At 36.2% G+C, this 16455-nt stretch overlaps 1 protein-coding gene across 5 annotated transcripts in view; it reads right to left on the minus strand.

The window, feature by feature from the left end:
• SYNPO2 (synaptopodin 2) overlaps window positions 1-16455 on the minus strand; it is a 169275-nt gene that overhangs the window by 128472 nt on the left and 24348 nt on the right. The window contains exon 1 of one of the 5 annotated variants that reach the window (XM_064383920.1): window positions 2082-2297. The exons of the other annotated variants lie outside the window; for them this stretch is intronic. The gene's annotated coding sequence lies outside the window, so the exon portion shown is untranslated. Of the gene's footprint in view, window positions 1-2081; window positions 2298-16455 lie in introns of those variants that run through there. 5 annotated transcript variants of the gene reach the window in all.

Below are 16455 nucleotides of genomic sequence, written 5' to 3' on the forward strand. Positions count from 1 at the left end.
ATCGTAGCAAGTACCCAAACTAATGTCAGAGACTTATGTCCTCATCCCAGCTCTCCTACTTATAGCTCTATGAATGTGGACAAGTTATAGAGAGTCTTCAATCATGAATTTATTTTACTTATGAATCATGAATTTCTGAGGTTTAGTGTGAGAATCCAACAAACTATGTTCTTTTTTTTGAACAATACTATAAAGTATTTTATCCATCTTTATTGAACATGTGTCTAAGATATGATAGTATTTTCGCATCTTAGTTAACATAATAGGTATAATTTAACATTAATGTAGTATTTATTATATAGCACTCATTTAAATCCTTAATTCAATGAAATAAATCTTAATTTGAGTTATCACTATGGGTAAAGAATTCACAAGTGATATATTTCCCTCTCCTCAAGGTACCTCAAGGTACAAATTTTTTTTTTGAGGCAGGGTATTGTTGTGATGCCCAGGCTGGAGAGCAATGGCACTAACACGGCTCACTGCAGACTCACCCTCCCAGGCTCAAGTGATCCCCCCACCTCAGCCTCCCAAGTAGCTGGGACTACAGCTGTGCCACAATGCCTGGCTATTTTTTTTGCTTTTTGTAGAGATGGGGTTTCCCTATGTTCCCCAGGCTTGTCTTGAACTCCTGGGCTCAAGCAATCCTTTCACTTTGGCCTCTCAAAGTGCTGGGATTACAGGCATGAGCCCCATCACCCAGCATAAGCCATTTTCAATCTAATGGAGGCAATAAACCCAGATACAATCCCTCATTTATTCAACAAACATTTGGTGAATTCTGCTAGATTACAAGCACTGCCCTAGGCCCTTTGCTACAAATAGGACAAAATCTGTACCATGAATTCAAAGAGCTTGTGTTCTAATAAGAAAGGCAAAGTTTTTTTTAAAGCTGCAAATTATTCCCATACAATATGCAAATGCTCTACAGAAGTATGCACCACACAGTTTAAGTATGGGTGGGAAGGAAGCAATGAAGAAGATGGTAAAAAGTACTAAAATGTGGTAACAGGAACAACTGACAGAAAGTCAGAAGCAAATTCATGTTAAAATTCTAACTGTGTGATCTTTTCCAAGCTTTTTTCTCTATTAGCTTCTAGGTCTGTAAAATGGGGGGAAAAATTCTTGTAGGACTTTCATGAGGATTAAATGAGGCAAGTGTAGGTATAGCTTTAGCATTATACCTGGCACATAATAAACGCTCAGAAGTTTCATTATTGCTAACATATATGGCACATCTATGTTATCTCTGCTTGAGTACCTAATACAATGTTATTTAAATAGCAGCTTCTCTGCAAATTCTTAGTTAAAACTCTATCTGGCATTATTATGAACATTAATTTAAAGGCATTTATCATCATATCCATCTATTCCAACAATACAAACTTATTTACTAAATTAATACTAACTACCTGCTTATTAGTCCTTTTCCCTTTTCTTCTTAAGCAGAATGTAGGAAACAAATAAATTAGAAACCAAATATATGCATCCATGATAAATCAGTTGATTGAAGGTTTTGATTAATGGAATTTTACTTAAAGCAGATCAATCTATCTATGATAATCATTACATATTTTTATTTTAGAAAGTACCCAGTACTTTTTGAAACTTTCCATTATAATTAACTTAGGAAAAAAGTTATTTCAATTTTCTAGAGCCTTGGGAGATAACTGAAGGACTCTATTTGTACAAACAAAAAATAGGGATTTGGAGAAATCGTTTGGCTAAAGTGAGGCGTGGGATTCCATTGAAGAAGAAATGAAGTACAAGTTCTACTACTAAAAACTAAAAGCCAGCTCTTCACTTTACTTAGGAAAATATAGCAAAACATACATATTTTTATTTTTTCTATATAATTAGTCAAAACAAGATCAGAAACCTTATGGTTTTAAAACTTTGAGAGGCTATTTGATTTCCTTAACGGACACTCTGAATTCTTTATGTTGATATAAATTTAGAGATACATACAACTCAGTTACTCTTGCAAACTTAAAAACGTTCCATTTGAAAAGATCCAAAGAATTGGCCAGTTCCTTATCTTTATGGAAAATAAAAAGTAGCCACTAAACTGGCTTTATTACCTTGACTATAATTTGCTTCTGCTCTTCCACTTCCTCTTCTTTCCCCTCTTACTTTCTCTTTCTTTCACTCCATCCTTTCCTATTTCCCATTCATCATTCTTCCTCCCTCCTTTTTTCCTTTATCTCTTCTATACATCTTCCTTTCTTTTTCTTTTTTTCTCTTTATATGGTCAAGGACCAGATACTTTCCTAAATGCTGGCAAAGAAACAGTGAATAAAATTGACACAGTTCCTTCCTCACAGAGCTCACAAACTTCCATGGAAAACTGTTAATTAAACAACTGTGTCTATTACAAGATTATAAGTACTACAATCAGGCAAGTACAGTATCTGACAAGCGTACATGGCTATGGAATGTGGCTTAGTTCGTGAATAAGAAACAATTCATTACCCAAGGCTTCTGAAGTTGCTTTACATCTTACTACATACGTATTTATATATCAGTATATAAATACAAAAATACAATATAATCAAGATAACTACATTTAAGCATTTTGATTCACTCCAATAAACAGGCTAACCTCCTTCACCAGGCATTCATAAAATAAAAGAATAAATTAAAAGGGGTTAAAGAAAAAGCGTCTTTTTGTATCTGTGTGGGGATGGCCTGAGACTTTCAGTAATGTCTAATCTTTCTAAATAGATGTCACTGAAAACATGTGGGTGCCACTGGAACTGGTCTGGAATTTCAAGTCTCAAAGTATTAGTTATGACCTCAGAAGACCTATGCCATCTGGGTTTTTTTTTCTCTTGCATGGAGAAGTTTTAAAGTTTAGTACAGAAGAACTTATTTTAAATTTATTTCTTCCCACACACACACTTATATGCAGGTTGGCAAGCTTTCTCAAAGATCAACACTTCTGACTTCATCTAAGGGTTTTTTTCCTTCAGTGTAATCACAGATGACTGTTTTCCGAATGCTTTTTATAAGTTTTGATTCTGACCAATTAGCTAATAAACCCCTACATGGACTGATTAGTTCTGTACAGACAAACCTCTTGCCATAAAATATCAACACTTCTTTAAGGGCAACATGTCAACCGTTACTGTCCAGTTCTAATTTACTGTGCCTACTTGCCTTCTTGGAGAATGGCAGCAGGCCAGGCAGGAATATCTAGGCTTGTTTGAAAGCTCCTTCTGGGTTGCCTAGCAAACCTTCTGTGATGGGAGCCAAGCAGCCTGGCCTCTGCAGATCCCGAGTACCCTGCAGACAACCTCCTCCTCCCAGGCTGGAGTTAAAGATCAACCTGGGCATATTACTGGCTGGTGAGTCTAGGTAGCCAATCACATCTGAAAGGCTTCACATGTTAGTAAGTCCAGGTAATGAAATTGTATTTTCTTGGGTTATCTTATGTTAGAGATGTGTGCCATCCTAATGTCTCCCTAAAACAAATTTTTTGGAATAACCATGGCACTGAAAAAAAGAAGAAAACACACATTCTTAAAACTTTGGTGCCCTCCAACAAAATAATTAAACTGCAAACATAGATTCTAGCAAAGTGCTATATCTTGCTCTACAGTGAAATTAACAGTGTATCTCTGTGCACATCCCATACAAGGAAAACGAGCCTACCCCTCACTCCAAGAATTTAGGGGTAGCAGTACTGCAGCTACAGAGGTCATGTGTTAGATTTTGTGTGCCTAGGGCAAAAATGTGAGAATAATTTTCTATAAACCAGTAATATGTTAGTTACTCAACTCAAATGCACACTATTTGGGCTTTTGCAACTGAGAGACTGATAGAAATAGAATTAAAGAGGAGTTGCTTCATTGCCTATAGAGTGGCCTAAGGAAAAATCTTCCTTTAAAACAGCAGATATACCAGCAGAATAGAGCTTCCAATTTTCAAAGACTGAGATTCGCCCGGTCAGAGAAGACAATTAGAAAGAAAATTTCTCCATATCATTTTGGAGATTCTACAGCCCTCCAACATGTCCATATAGGAAGTATGCCATATATCACAGGATAGGGCCAAAGGCCAAGTGTCTGTCAAGTGTCTGAAAAGATGAGCATATATGGGCAGAGGTAGGAGAGGAAATGTCAGCATCCATGACCATGAAATGCCAGCATCTAACTACACCAACCAAGGGCCTGACCTTCTTTGCTCTGAGTCCCCTAGTAACTTCTGTGTTGCCAATACACAGAATATGTGTTTGGGGAAATATTTCCAGCCTCTCAGGAGCCACATTATTACTCAGAATGCTCATAATTTTGTTTCATCCCTAATGATAACACCTAAAAGGCAACGCCCCACACCAAATTAAAAGTTTCTGTATTTTCACTTAAGATATACTATTAATATATGATCCTCTTCTGCCAATTGTAGATTCCTATGTTCAGGAAAAACAGGCAAAGGATTTCTGCAGACATGTACAGTCCTGGAGTAAGGATATACCTGTAACAGAAGGGACTGCTTTTTGGTATGCTGTAACTTTGCATTGACTTGCTGGTCTTTAATCTGCTGGGGAATGCTATACACCCACGCGGAGCACCTGGGTACTGCCTTCACATTTAAATCTTTGATTTATTGACAGATGTATAAAATCTCATGTATCTAGACAGTTCCTGTCAACTACATACATATTGAAACACAAATTACGAAAAAGTGCAAATTATTCCAGCTGAGATCAGCATTAATTGAAACTTAGAATAACGATTCCTTCAAGACTTTCTTAAGAAACATGTTGCCGCATGAACTCAGTATTTTTGATGTCTGTCGTTTCCTCACGCCAGAATTTTTCCATAAGGAGAGGTTCAGGGAGCTTGGAAGGAGCTGCAGTATAGGGTTAGCACAAAAGTTACAGCAATGTTGAGAGTCAATATTTCTCCCCAGTAGATCTGCATTCTGCAGGCATTTTCTCAGCTGCACACAACAGCCAGGATCTCTATTCTAGAAGAGATGATACAGGTCAGCTAACATCTTGTTTTTATTTCAAACTAGGAAGCAAACTCGAAGTTCAGTATTTGGGTTTTTAAACTCTGTTACTTGTGCAATATGGCAGAAACACCAGTTTTCTTTTCTTTTTTTTTTTTTTTTGGATTCTCATATTTCCTTTATTCCAAATTATAGGCAGTTTAGATTCATATCACTTTATAGCTTCTCAGGAAAAAGCACTTCCTTTAATATAGACAATTTTAGAAAAGTTTCTAAATTACAATATACCTTTATTTTTCAAATTGCATACCAGTTTTTCATCATCATCACAGTGAAAATATAAAGATCTTTCTGAACTGTGTTATAATCTATCAGAGTTACATATGATTTCAAGGTGAAATGCTGTTTTTCATAATCTGTGCTCATGATTTTTGAATGTTGATGCATTCTTGCTTTCCTGGAATAAACACTTGGTCATAATGTATAGTTTTTTTTTTAATACCTTAGTGACTTTGATTTTCTTTTTTTTTTTTCTTTTTTTTTTATTGCATTTTAGGTTTTGGGGTACATGTGAAAAACATGCAAAGTGTTGCATAGGTGCATTCATGGCAGTGTGATTTGCTGCCTCCTTCCCCCTCACCCATATCTGGCATTTCTCCCCATGCTATCCCTCCCCAACTCCCCCCCCGCTGTCCCCCCCACTCCCCCGCAACAGACCCCCGTGTATAGTGCTCCCCTCCCTGTGTCCATGTGTTCTCCTTGTTCAACACCCTCCTATGAGTGAGAACATGTGGTGTTTGGTTTTGTGTTCTTGTGTCAGTTTGCTGAGAATGATGGTTTCCAGGTTCATCCATGTCCGTACAAAGGACGCAGACTCCTCATTTTTAATGGCTGCATAATATTCCATGGTGTATATGTGCCACATTTTTCTATTATTATGTTTTAGCTTATTTTCGGTGCAGGTGTACTGGTATGGGTTTGTCATATAGGTAACTTGCATGTCACGGAGGTTTGGTGAACAGATTATTTCATCAGCCAGGTAATAAGCATAGTACCCGATAGGTAGTTTTTCAATTCTCTCCCTCCTCCCCTTTCCATCCTCAAATAGGCCCTGGTATCTGCTGTTCATGTGTACTCAATGTTTAGCTCCTACTTATAAGTGAGAACATGAGATATTCGGTTTTCTGTTTCTGCATGAGTATGCTTAGGATTATGGCTTCCAGCTCCACCTATGTAGCTGAAAAAGTCATGATCTTGTTCTTTTTTTATGGCTACACGGTATTCCATTGTGTATATGTACCACATTTTCTTATCCAATCTACTGTTGATGGGCATTTAGGTTGATTCCATGACTCTGCCAGGAAACACCAATTTTCTGAAGCTGCGACCATGTTGTGTGTATGGCAGAGAATATTTTGTTTTCCAAAATATATACAGGAAACCACAGTTCCTTTAATAGATATCCATGGAATCCATTATTTTATTTTAAAGATTTACTTTGTCCTGTAAGCACAGATGTATAATTAAAGATACATGTACAGATAAATCCAGCCAGTTGAAATATGGCTAAGCTATACTATATGGATGACATTCTAATAAAAAGATTTTTTTAACAGACTGAGACTAATATCTGTCTGGGCTCTCTAAATGTAATGTGAATAATACCAGGCACTTTTCCTTGGTGTTTAAAATGTAAGACAATATTAAGTTTCTCTATCCCATTATAATAAAAGCCTTGTATTTACAACTAACAGAAATCAGAAAGTGCCAGGAGCTGATGTTCTAAAAGAAAAGTCTGTTCCCTTAACCCTCTTTGGTTACATGAACAAAGATGATATCTGTCTCTTTTTATAAACATGTAGATTCCAGTAGAAAATGTAAGAATAAAATATCTACATCCTGTGAATATGTAGGTAGAAAAGAGGGTTCAAAAAACAGTGGAGAGCAAAACCTATTTGACTACCCCATCAAGCTAGTAAGTAAACCATTAGAGTTTCCTCAGGGAATTCTTTAGAAGGACAAAGTAAAGAGCACCACAAATACAGCATTTTACTTCTAGATGGAATCATCAACCTGTAGGTCTTATATGCTTACATTACATATTCTTTCATTGCAGAAAGTCAACTTTCTTCTTTCTCTAAACCTGAAGGATTTCTTGAGGGAAAGAAATAACCCTATCACAAGACGTACATCCACTTTAGACAACACCTGATTCAAATCTGATAATTAAAAAGGGTAACAGAAACAACTTCAGAGTAACAAATCTACACATGGTTCACTGGAATTACTCAATGGCTAAAAAATTACGCTCAAGTACAAAGAGGCATTTTTTACGTAAGCTTGCCTTTGACATTCACTCCCTCCTCATTTATTTAACCATTTATAAGCACATGGTAGTAGTCACTAAGGATGCAAAGATAAACAGGATACAGTCCCAACCTTCAGGGTGCTTCCAATAGTGAGAAAAACATCCCTATAAAAAGACAATTGTGAAATGATGCATTAAGTGACAAAGATATTCAGAGTATTATAAAAACCCTGGGATGAGGTAATTAATTCAGTGCCAAGACTGGCTGGCTATCTGGGGAGGTGACAAAGTTAATCAGGTGGAAGAGGGAGAGGACTGCATATTGAGGGAGAAGCAAGAGTGAAGACAAGATGTCAAAAAAGAGTGAGTGAGAGAGTGTGTGTGTGTGTGTGTGTGTGTGTGTGAGTGAAAAGTAACTATAAGCAATTTGATGTTCTAGGAATTTAAAGCTTAAGTGGCAATAGAGAGATAAGGCAGAGAATTAGACAGGACATCATTGATAAAGAATCTATTTTTCCAAATTAAAGAGCTTTGGCTTTACTATGGAGGGGGTGCAGAAGCATCAAAGGGTTTTTTTTTTTTTTAATTTTATTTTACAGATGGAGTCTTACTATGTTGCCCAGGCTGTACTCAAAGTCCTGGCCTCAAGTGGTCCTCCCACCTCAGCCTCCCAAGTTGCTGAAATTACAGGCACAAAGCATTGTGTGTAGCTTCTAAAGGATCTTAATCAAGAAAGTGGCATGGGGCAGATATGTGTTCTAGATACGTCAGCCTGGCTCTTGTGTAGAAGATGGGTTTGAAGGCAAGATTCAGGCTAAAGATTTAGATGGCATCATGAATATAATGATGGTAGTAGTACTTCTGAAAATGAAACAATCTCTAAGGGATATCATGTAGAGTGTGAAGACAGTGGACTGACCATAAAACCCTAGAGAATACCGACATTTAAAGAATAGGTGAAGAACTCAGGTTGGGCCAGGTGTGGTGGCTCACACCTGTGATATCAGCACTTTGGGAGGCCACGGTGGGAGGATCTCTTGAGGCCAGGAGTTCAAGACCAGCCTGGACAATATAGCAAGACTCTGTCTCTACAAAATAAAAATAAAAATTAGTCATGTGTGGTGATGCATGCTTATAGTTCCAGCTACTAGGGAAGCTGAGGTTGGAGGATCACTTGATTCTGGATCCCAGGAGTCTGACATCACAGTGAGCTATGATGGCACCACTGCCCTCAAGCCTAGGTGACAGAGCCAGACCCTCTCTCTAACAAGAAAAAAAAAGAACTCAGGTGGATATTAGTAACAATTTTACTCAGCCAGAGATCATTTTTGGTTGAGCCAGTTTACCCACCTACTGCCTGGTTATTATATGTTTGGTGTCAAAAAAAAACTGGTTTCATATGTGTACTGTGAAAATGTTTATTTGCTTTAAGATTTATTTAACCTCAGCAAAATTGTTTCAATATGCAATTTTAATAAATCTGGGGTATGGAATACATATTTCTTATATTACACTCAAACTACAAAGAGTTCTTTTGATGGTTAAATTACTTAACAGTTTAGAGAAAGACTGAGAAAATTATTGCCTTTCCTCTGTTCTATGTGGATTATTTTGTTCTTAGAGTTCTGTCCAAGACAGAACAAGTATCTGGTGGCTTGCCTACTGTGGGTGCCAAGTGTTCTTGTATTTACTCTAGTACGTGCACAGTCGAACCACTTAGATAAAAGTTGTTTTTCATGACATGGGTGATCTAACCCACTCCAATGACTTCAATCACCAGCTGTACACAGATGAATTCTAGTCTTTTCCTTTTCCTGAGCTCTGAGTTCTTATATAAAATTGCTTACTGGGCACCCTAGCTGTCCTTCAGAAAACTCACACTACAAATACATAAAAGTAAACTCCTTATCTTTCTTACATACCTATTCCTTCTCCTATAGTCACTGTTTTCACAAATGACTCTAAAATCTGCTCAAATACCCACATCATCCCAGATTCCTCTTTCTCCTTCATTGTCTCCCACATCTCTTCAACCACCTTATCCTACACGATCCAATTATTTTGTGTCAATGGAATCTGTCTCCTCTTTTCTACCACTCATTCCTGTCACCTATACTAAAATGATAATTTTATAACTGCTCTCCCGGCCTTCAGTATCTCATCCATCCAATAATTTCTCCATCAATTATCATATTATTCCCATGATTTAAATATCTGTGGTGGATTCCCATTGTCATTATCAAATTCCAGCTTCTTAGCAGGGATCACGAGTCCCTGCATAAGGAGACTCCTGCCTAACTCTCCACTACATCTTGTTTGCTGCAGATTGAGGCTCTGGTTGTAGCCAACTCCTGTACTCAGTCTCTTAACAGACCATGCTGGTTTATGCCTTAAAGCTGTTGCCTTCAACACTTTCTGTGATCCTCTCCTCCATCCTGACAGACACCTTCTCATATTTCAAGCTTCAGCTATATATTCCACCTTCTAGAAAACCTTCCCATCATCTCTCTCCATCCTCCACTGTCCCCTATACTATCTTCTAATAACACTTAGAAAATCATATTACACTAATTGGGTCACATATTTGATTCCCTCTATAACAGTGTAAGCTTTTGAGGAGAAGAACTTTATAATATTCATCTTAGTATCCCTAGAGCCCAGTTTGATTTATGCTGGACCCTTAACTGATGTTTACTGACAACAAAACAGTTTTAAAAGTTGATACCCAGATGAATAAACTTTTCTTTTTTCATTCAATTACTTTGGTATACAAAAAGTAGTCAAATTATGAGAGGAGAGTATGGCTAAGTACAGTGAATTACAAAGAGGTTTCAGCTCAAAGTCCAACCTTCATCAATTCCAAATGACTGACAAGGAACCAAGCTTGAGAGACAGGGAGGCTGAAACCAGGCTCAGAAGAATGAAAGCAATGATCAGCTAGCACTTGCTGTCATATTAATGCCTTATATATGCTTTCCCTCACATTATGTAAGTATTCAATAAGCAAGCCTTTTTGATTAAGTATTCAGTGAGTATTTTTGAATACTTGCGCACCTGAGTGTCTGCATTCAAAGAATATATTCATTTGGAACACCATGCTAAAAATGGCAAAGAACATTTCTGTTCGGTGTCTGCTATAGAATTTTTTAAATGTATATTTAGTTTATAGTAGTCTTAATTTTAGCCTATTCAGCCTGGTTGGTACAATTAATAATATTTTAAATAATAGTTTAAAACTTTTTAATCTGTATTTTGATGGACTTGGAAATCTAAAATAGTCATTGCATTATCTTCAAAATACTTGATGAAGAATTAAATTATTACTACCTAATATAACTGTATATGTCATGTCTTCTGGCAAACAAGCATTATTGAGTTTGAAAGGCAAATGAAAATCTTATCCCAATGTTTGGACTAAGTTGTTTTTAAGGAACAACTTATTTTATCTGCAAAGTAGATTTAAGCAAATGCAGTCTGTAAAATTTTCTTCTAGAAACTACTCTCTTATTCCACATCGTCTAATTAGAATGTTTCATTATAATTTTATCTGAACTCTATACGCTCTAGTGCTGCTCTGCAAATGAGTCAGAGAAGAACTATTCCCAGTTTGCAGCCAATTCTCCAGAGAAGCAAAGGAAAAAAGAAACAACTGCCTTTTAAGGAAATCAAACCTGTTTCTGGTGATAAACCTCTTTCTATTTCTATTTGAACATAGTCTCAACAACCAAAGAACAGAATGCTATGAAATAATGTGTAAAATACATCATTTATTGAATGAACCACTTAGCCAAATACATCTGTAGGTTTGTTTAATGTTTTTCACATACCACAATCTACTACATATAAACAAATTATATAAATATACACACCTGGTACATGTGAAATGATAAAAGAACTTTTTTTCAGCAAACATTAAGACATCTGGTCTCAGTTTGGAATTATATGTTGGCAAACATTGTTTTAAAAAAATGATGTTTTACAGTTTAAAAAAAGAACTTTAAATTTCTAGAAAATTTGTATAATGTGGAATTTGTATATACAAATTTGTATATATTCTTTTATACAAAGAACTTGTATAAAAAGCTGAATGGGAAGGACTGCTAAAGGTAGACTCATGCTGCAGGCGCTCTTCACTTCATTTCTCTTCTACCTAACAACAGTTTGATGGGAAAACTGCCAATTCAGTTTGTACTTCTAACTCTTTTGTTCTTTGAATTTGGAAAGTGACAATGTAAAAATTTAGTATATAATGGCCTACCACTATATATTTAGCTATTTTTCAAATATTTTGCAATCTCATTATTCTCCTTACATTATAGAAAAGTATTCCTATCACAAATCCTTTTGGTCAGTGTCTCAGGATGGTCTAGAGAAATAACTCAGGGCAAAATAAACAATTTCTTTTTAAATCCGTAAGTAATGATGCCTATTTAGTAACACAAAATCATTCTCACAGAGTGAAATATTGTATTAACGTTGCTCCCTGGAAGTCACATATAATAAGGGACAAACAGATTCATACATGCATATGTATTTACATAGCATAAAACCAAGTTTTGGTTTTTACTACACTGTTCCTATTTCTTATTCTAACAGCAAAGCTACAGCTGAAGAATTCAAAAATTTAAAAATTAGATTTTCATCCATTAAATCACAGAACTCTGACACTATTACCATGGTTGAATTCTCTGAACTAAAGGTGGGTTTTTCTAAATTGTTTGTTTTTTAATCTAACAATTTTAAATTTCCAAGATGATTAAAACAAATTTTTTGAAAACAGCAGAAGAGTGGGGCATGGTGGCTCATACCTGCAATCCCAACACTTTCAGAGGCTGAGGCAAGAGGATTGCTTGTAGCCAGGGGCTGGAGACCAGCCTGGGCAACATAGCAAGACCCTGTGTCTACTAAAAATAAAAAATTAGCCAGGCATGGTGGCACACATCTTTGTAGTCCTTGCTACTTAGGAGGCTGAAGTGGGAGGATTACTTGAACCAAGGAGTTAAAGGCTGCTGTGAGCTATGATTGCACCACTTCTGGGGGACAGAGTAAAACCCTGTTTCAAAAGGAAAGAAAAGAAAGAAAGAAAGAGAAAAAGAAAGAAAGAAAAAGAAGAAGGAAAGAAAAAGAAAGAAAGAAAGAGAAAGGAAGGAAGGAAGAAAAGGAAGGAAAGGGAAGGGAAGGAAAGAAAAAGGGAGAAAAAAGAGGAAGAAGAAGGAAGCAGAAATGCTCTGAAATTTCAAAAACAGCACTAAGAATAAAAAGTTTATTATAAAAATATATGGTAGAACATTTTGAAAAAAGTTTTAAAATAATAATTTTAAAACTCAAGATCTAATAATAAATATAGATTTATATTTCTTAGACTTGGAGTAGGTAGAAGATTTCTCTAACAAAATCCAAAAACATTAATTATAAAAGAAAAAAAATAGGCCAGGCACTATGGCTCCCCCCTGCAGTCCTAGCAGTTTGGGAGACTGAGGGGGGTGGATCACTTGAGCCTAGGAAGTAGAGACCAGCCTGACCAATATAATGAAATCCCATTTCTACGAAAAATACAAAAATTATCTGGGTGTGGTGGTGCGTGCCTTTATTTCTAGCTACTCAGGAAACTGATGGGAGGATCACTTGAGCCCAAAAGGTTGAGGCTACAGTGAGCTAAGATTGTACCACTGCACTCCAGCCTGGATGACAGAGCAAGATTCTGTCTCAAAACAACAACAACAAAACAACAAAACCAAGTTTGACATATTAAAATTGTTATTCATCAAAAGAAACCTTAAATTACATGAAAACATGGGTTACAATATAGAGAGGTCATTCACCATATATACAATGGACAAGGTATAATATGAAGACTACATAAAGTACTTGTATTATTCAATAAGAACACAAACAATTTAACATAAAGATGTTCTAAATATATGAATAGGCAATTCACAGAAAACACATCCAGCCAATACACCTATGAAGAGATATTTAATTTACTTGGTAGTCATAGAAATACAAACCAAGACCACAATAAGGTACTATTTTATATCCTGCAAAGTGGCAAAAAATAAAAATAAAAAGTCTGATAATATCAAGTGTTAATAAGTTGTAGAGCCACAGGATGCCTTATACGTTGTTGGTGGAAACGTAAAATCATGCATCAACTTGAACAAGAGTTTGGCATTTTCTTCTAAGCCTGATCATTCACAAACCTTGACCCAGCAATTCTGTTCCCTGGTACATAACTAAAAGAAGTTTTTGCCCATGTACAACAGGAAATATGTTCTAGTAGCACCTGTTTGCAATAGCAAAAACCTGGAGCAACCCAGACGCCCATCAACAAGAGAATGGTGACTGAACTGTGGGATATTCACACAATGAAATATTACACATTAGGAAGAATAAATTAACCAGAGTTACAGCCATATGGATAAATAATATCTTAAGTGGAAAAACAAGTCCCGAAGATTACATACAGCATGGTACCCTTTTTTAAAAAGCTAAAACCAACTAAAATAAAAATAGCTACTCCTTAGGAATGTAGGAATAATCAGTAAATATTCAATAAAACTATATAGAAAGAAAGGTAAGTAATGAAACAGAATTAAGAATGACAGTTACCTCAGGTGGGGAGAGGCAGGGTGGTAATTTTGGGGTTGAAGTCCATAATGTCAGACATCAGGTATCATCTTAGTTTTTGTTTGGAGAGTTGGTATTACATATGTTTATGATATTATTAAAAATAATTTAAGAAGGGTGCTATGAACTAAGAATTATAATTATTCACCTCTATATTCCTGTTATCCAAAGTGAAATTTAAAAAATAAATTTAAATAACTAAAATTTCACGATCCATGGCTCAAATGCTTTGGAAGTCTTTCAGACAATGACCTTATTCATTGAGTTTTCTGGGTTTCTTTGTAGAACTTTTTGCATCTAGTATTTTTCATTCTATAATGAATACTTCCAAACATCAAAATGAAATACATAAAACATAAACATATTAAGCACAAGTTCAGTGGATTCTAATTCTTTCCAACTCCACTAGCTTTGCTACAAGAGTAACTACCCTGCCTTATGCAGTCTTTCTTTCTCCCTCCTATCCCAATATTCTAAGAAACATTTTCCTGGGCCATCTTTTCCTTCAAGCAGATGCCATCTTCATTCTTCCTGTTTCCTCACCAATTACATTTTATTTGCTGACTTTCCTCACTGCCAAACTTTAAACATAATTGTCTAGACTCTATGTCTCCACTTGCTCTCTTCTATTTCTTATTTCTCAGACCACTATTATGTGGCTTCCAGCCCTATCATTTTATTGAGAAAGATCACACACAAAAAAACCTCCTAGATATCAAATGTGTGGTCTTCTTATCATCCTCCTTGTTGAACCCACAAAATTTGTCATAACTCATTCCTTGAAATACCTTCCTTTTTAAATTTACCAAAAATACTTATCCTCTTTCTTTCTAGTGACTTCTTTCAACTTCTTTCCATTGACTCCTCTTTCTCTGTCCGTACTTTAATTATTGATCTTCTCCAAGTTTCTGTACATACTCTGTTCTCTTGGCTTCTTGCCTCATGTATTTCAGCTATTATCCCTAGATTCCCTCTAGCACTGGCCATTCTCCTGAGCCCAGATCGATACTCTTAACTCTGTATAAAACAGCTCCTTCTGTATGTTCTACAGATAACTTAAATTCAATTTATTTAAAGTTAAATTTATTTTCTTTTTCTATAATTGCTCATCATCCTCTAATACAACATCTCAATAAATCCAACCTCCATCCCTTTGTCATCCAAGATAAAACCATCAAATTACTGCCCACTCCTCTCCTGACCCCACCATCCATATCCTATATCCTTCTACTTTGTGTCTGTTTCTTCTTTTTCAACCCTGGTGCTATGCGCCTGATCTAGAATCCTATCATTTCTCACCTGGTGTATGGTAATCACCATTCTCCAAGCTCCACCCCTTGACCCACTGCCACATTGCCATCAATCATCTACCTAAATATGCATCAGATGATATCACCTCCCTGTTTAGAAACTTTTTTCCCCCTTGTCTCCTGTATTTCTTTTTTTTTTTTAATTGTACTTTAGGTTCTGGGGTACACGTGCAGATCATGCAGGATTGTTGCATAGGTACATACATGGCAATGTGGTTTGCTGCCTCCATTCCCCTGTCACCTATATCTGGCATTTCTCCCCATGTTATCCCTCCTCAACCTCCCCACCTCACCTCCCACTGTCCCTCCCCTGCCCCCGCCAACAGACTCCAGTGGTGTGTGATGCTCCCCTCCCTATGTCCATGTGTTCTCATTGTTCAACACCTGCCTATGAGTGAGAACATGCTGTATTTTCTGTTCTTGTGTCAGTTTGCTGGGAGAAACCATTTTTAACGAATAAGATGATACATTTGAAAGAAAGAAGATAGAGACTTCTGAGTTAATAAACTCAGAAGTTGTAAAAGTATCTTTTAACCCTTTCCATGACGGTGAGGTAGCAAGATCTTCATTAGGGCTTTTCTCACAATGTTTTCCTTCGACCCTGACACAAAGACTTCACACAAACTACGGAAAATGAGTGTAGAGCTTTGAATGTTATTACAAGAACACACCAATGAGTTTTTATGCGTGCACAAAGAAAAACAAAACAATAAACAAAAGAAGGCTCAAGATGCGCATTTTGAATTCTAGCTGTATGAATCTGTTTTATACAAAATTCACTGACCTTTCTCACAATACTGAATCTGAAACTATAGCACCAGAACTGAAATATTCTTGAAAAATTCTAGTCTCTACAGACTTCTTGCCATTCATTAACATGCCATGATCTTGCAAGCCTTCTGTGTCATTGCTCCAGGTACTCCCTAGGTCTGAAAGTTCTTTGCTCAATTTAGACTTCAGGGTCTAATTTGAATGTTAACACTTCTCTTTATTGATCCCTGATGAGATTATGCAGGATTAATTTTTTCAAGATTTGTATTTCATAATACATTATATTAATATATTCCTCTCTTTAAAGCCCTGTCATCTTGTATAATAGTTATAAATCTGCCTTTTCCATGACAATTTCTTAAGAGCAAGAATGTCTTATTCACCCCAGAATCTAGTACAGTACTGTTGCACAAAGCAAATGCTGAGTATATGCTTACCGAATTAAAATGATTATCAGAAGCTGATGCTAATAATTAGTTCGAA

The sequence above is a fragment of the Aotus nancymaae genome, unplaced genomic scaffold, assembly GCF_030222135.1.
Source record: "Aotus nancymaae isolate 86718 unplaced genomic scaffold, 86718_ANA_hifiasm-v0.15.2.pri h1tg000033l, whole genome shotgun sequence".
Taxonomy (NCBI): Eukaryota; Metazoa; Chordata; class Mammalia; order Primates; family Aotidae; genus Aotus; species Aotus nancymaae.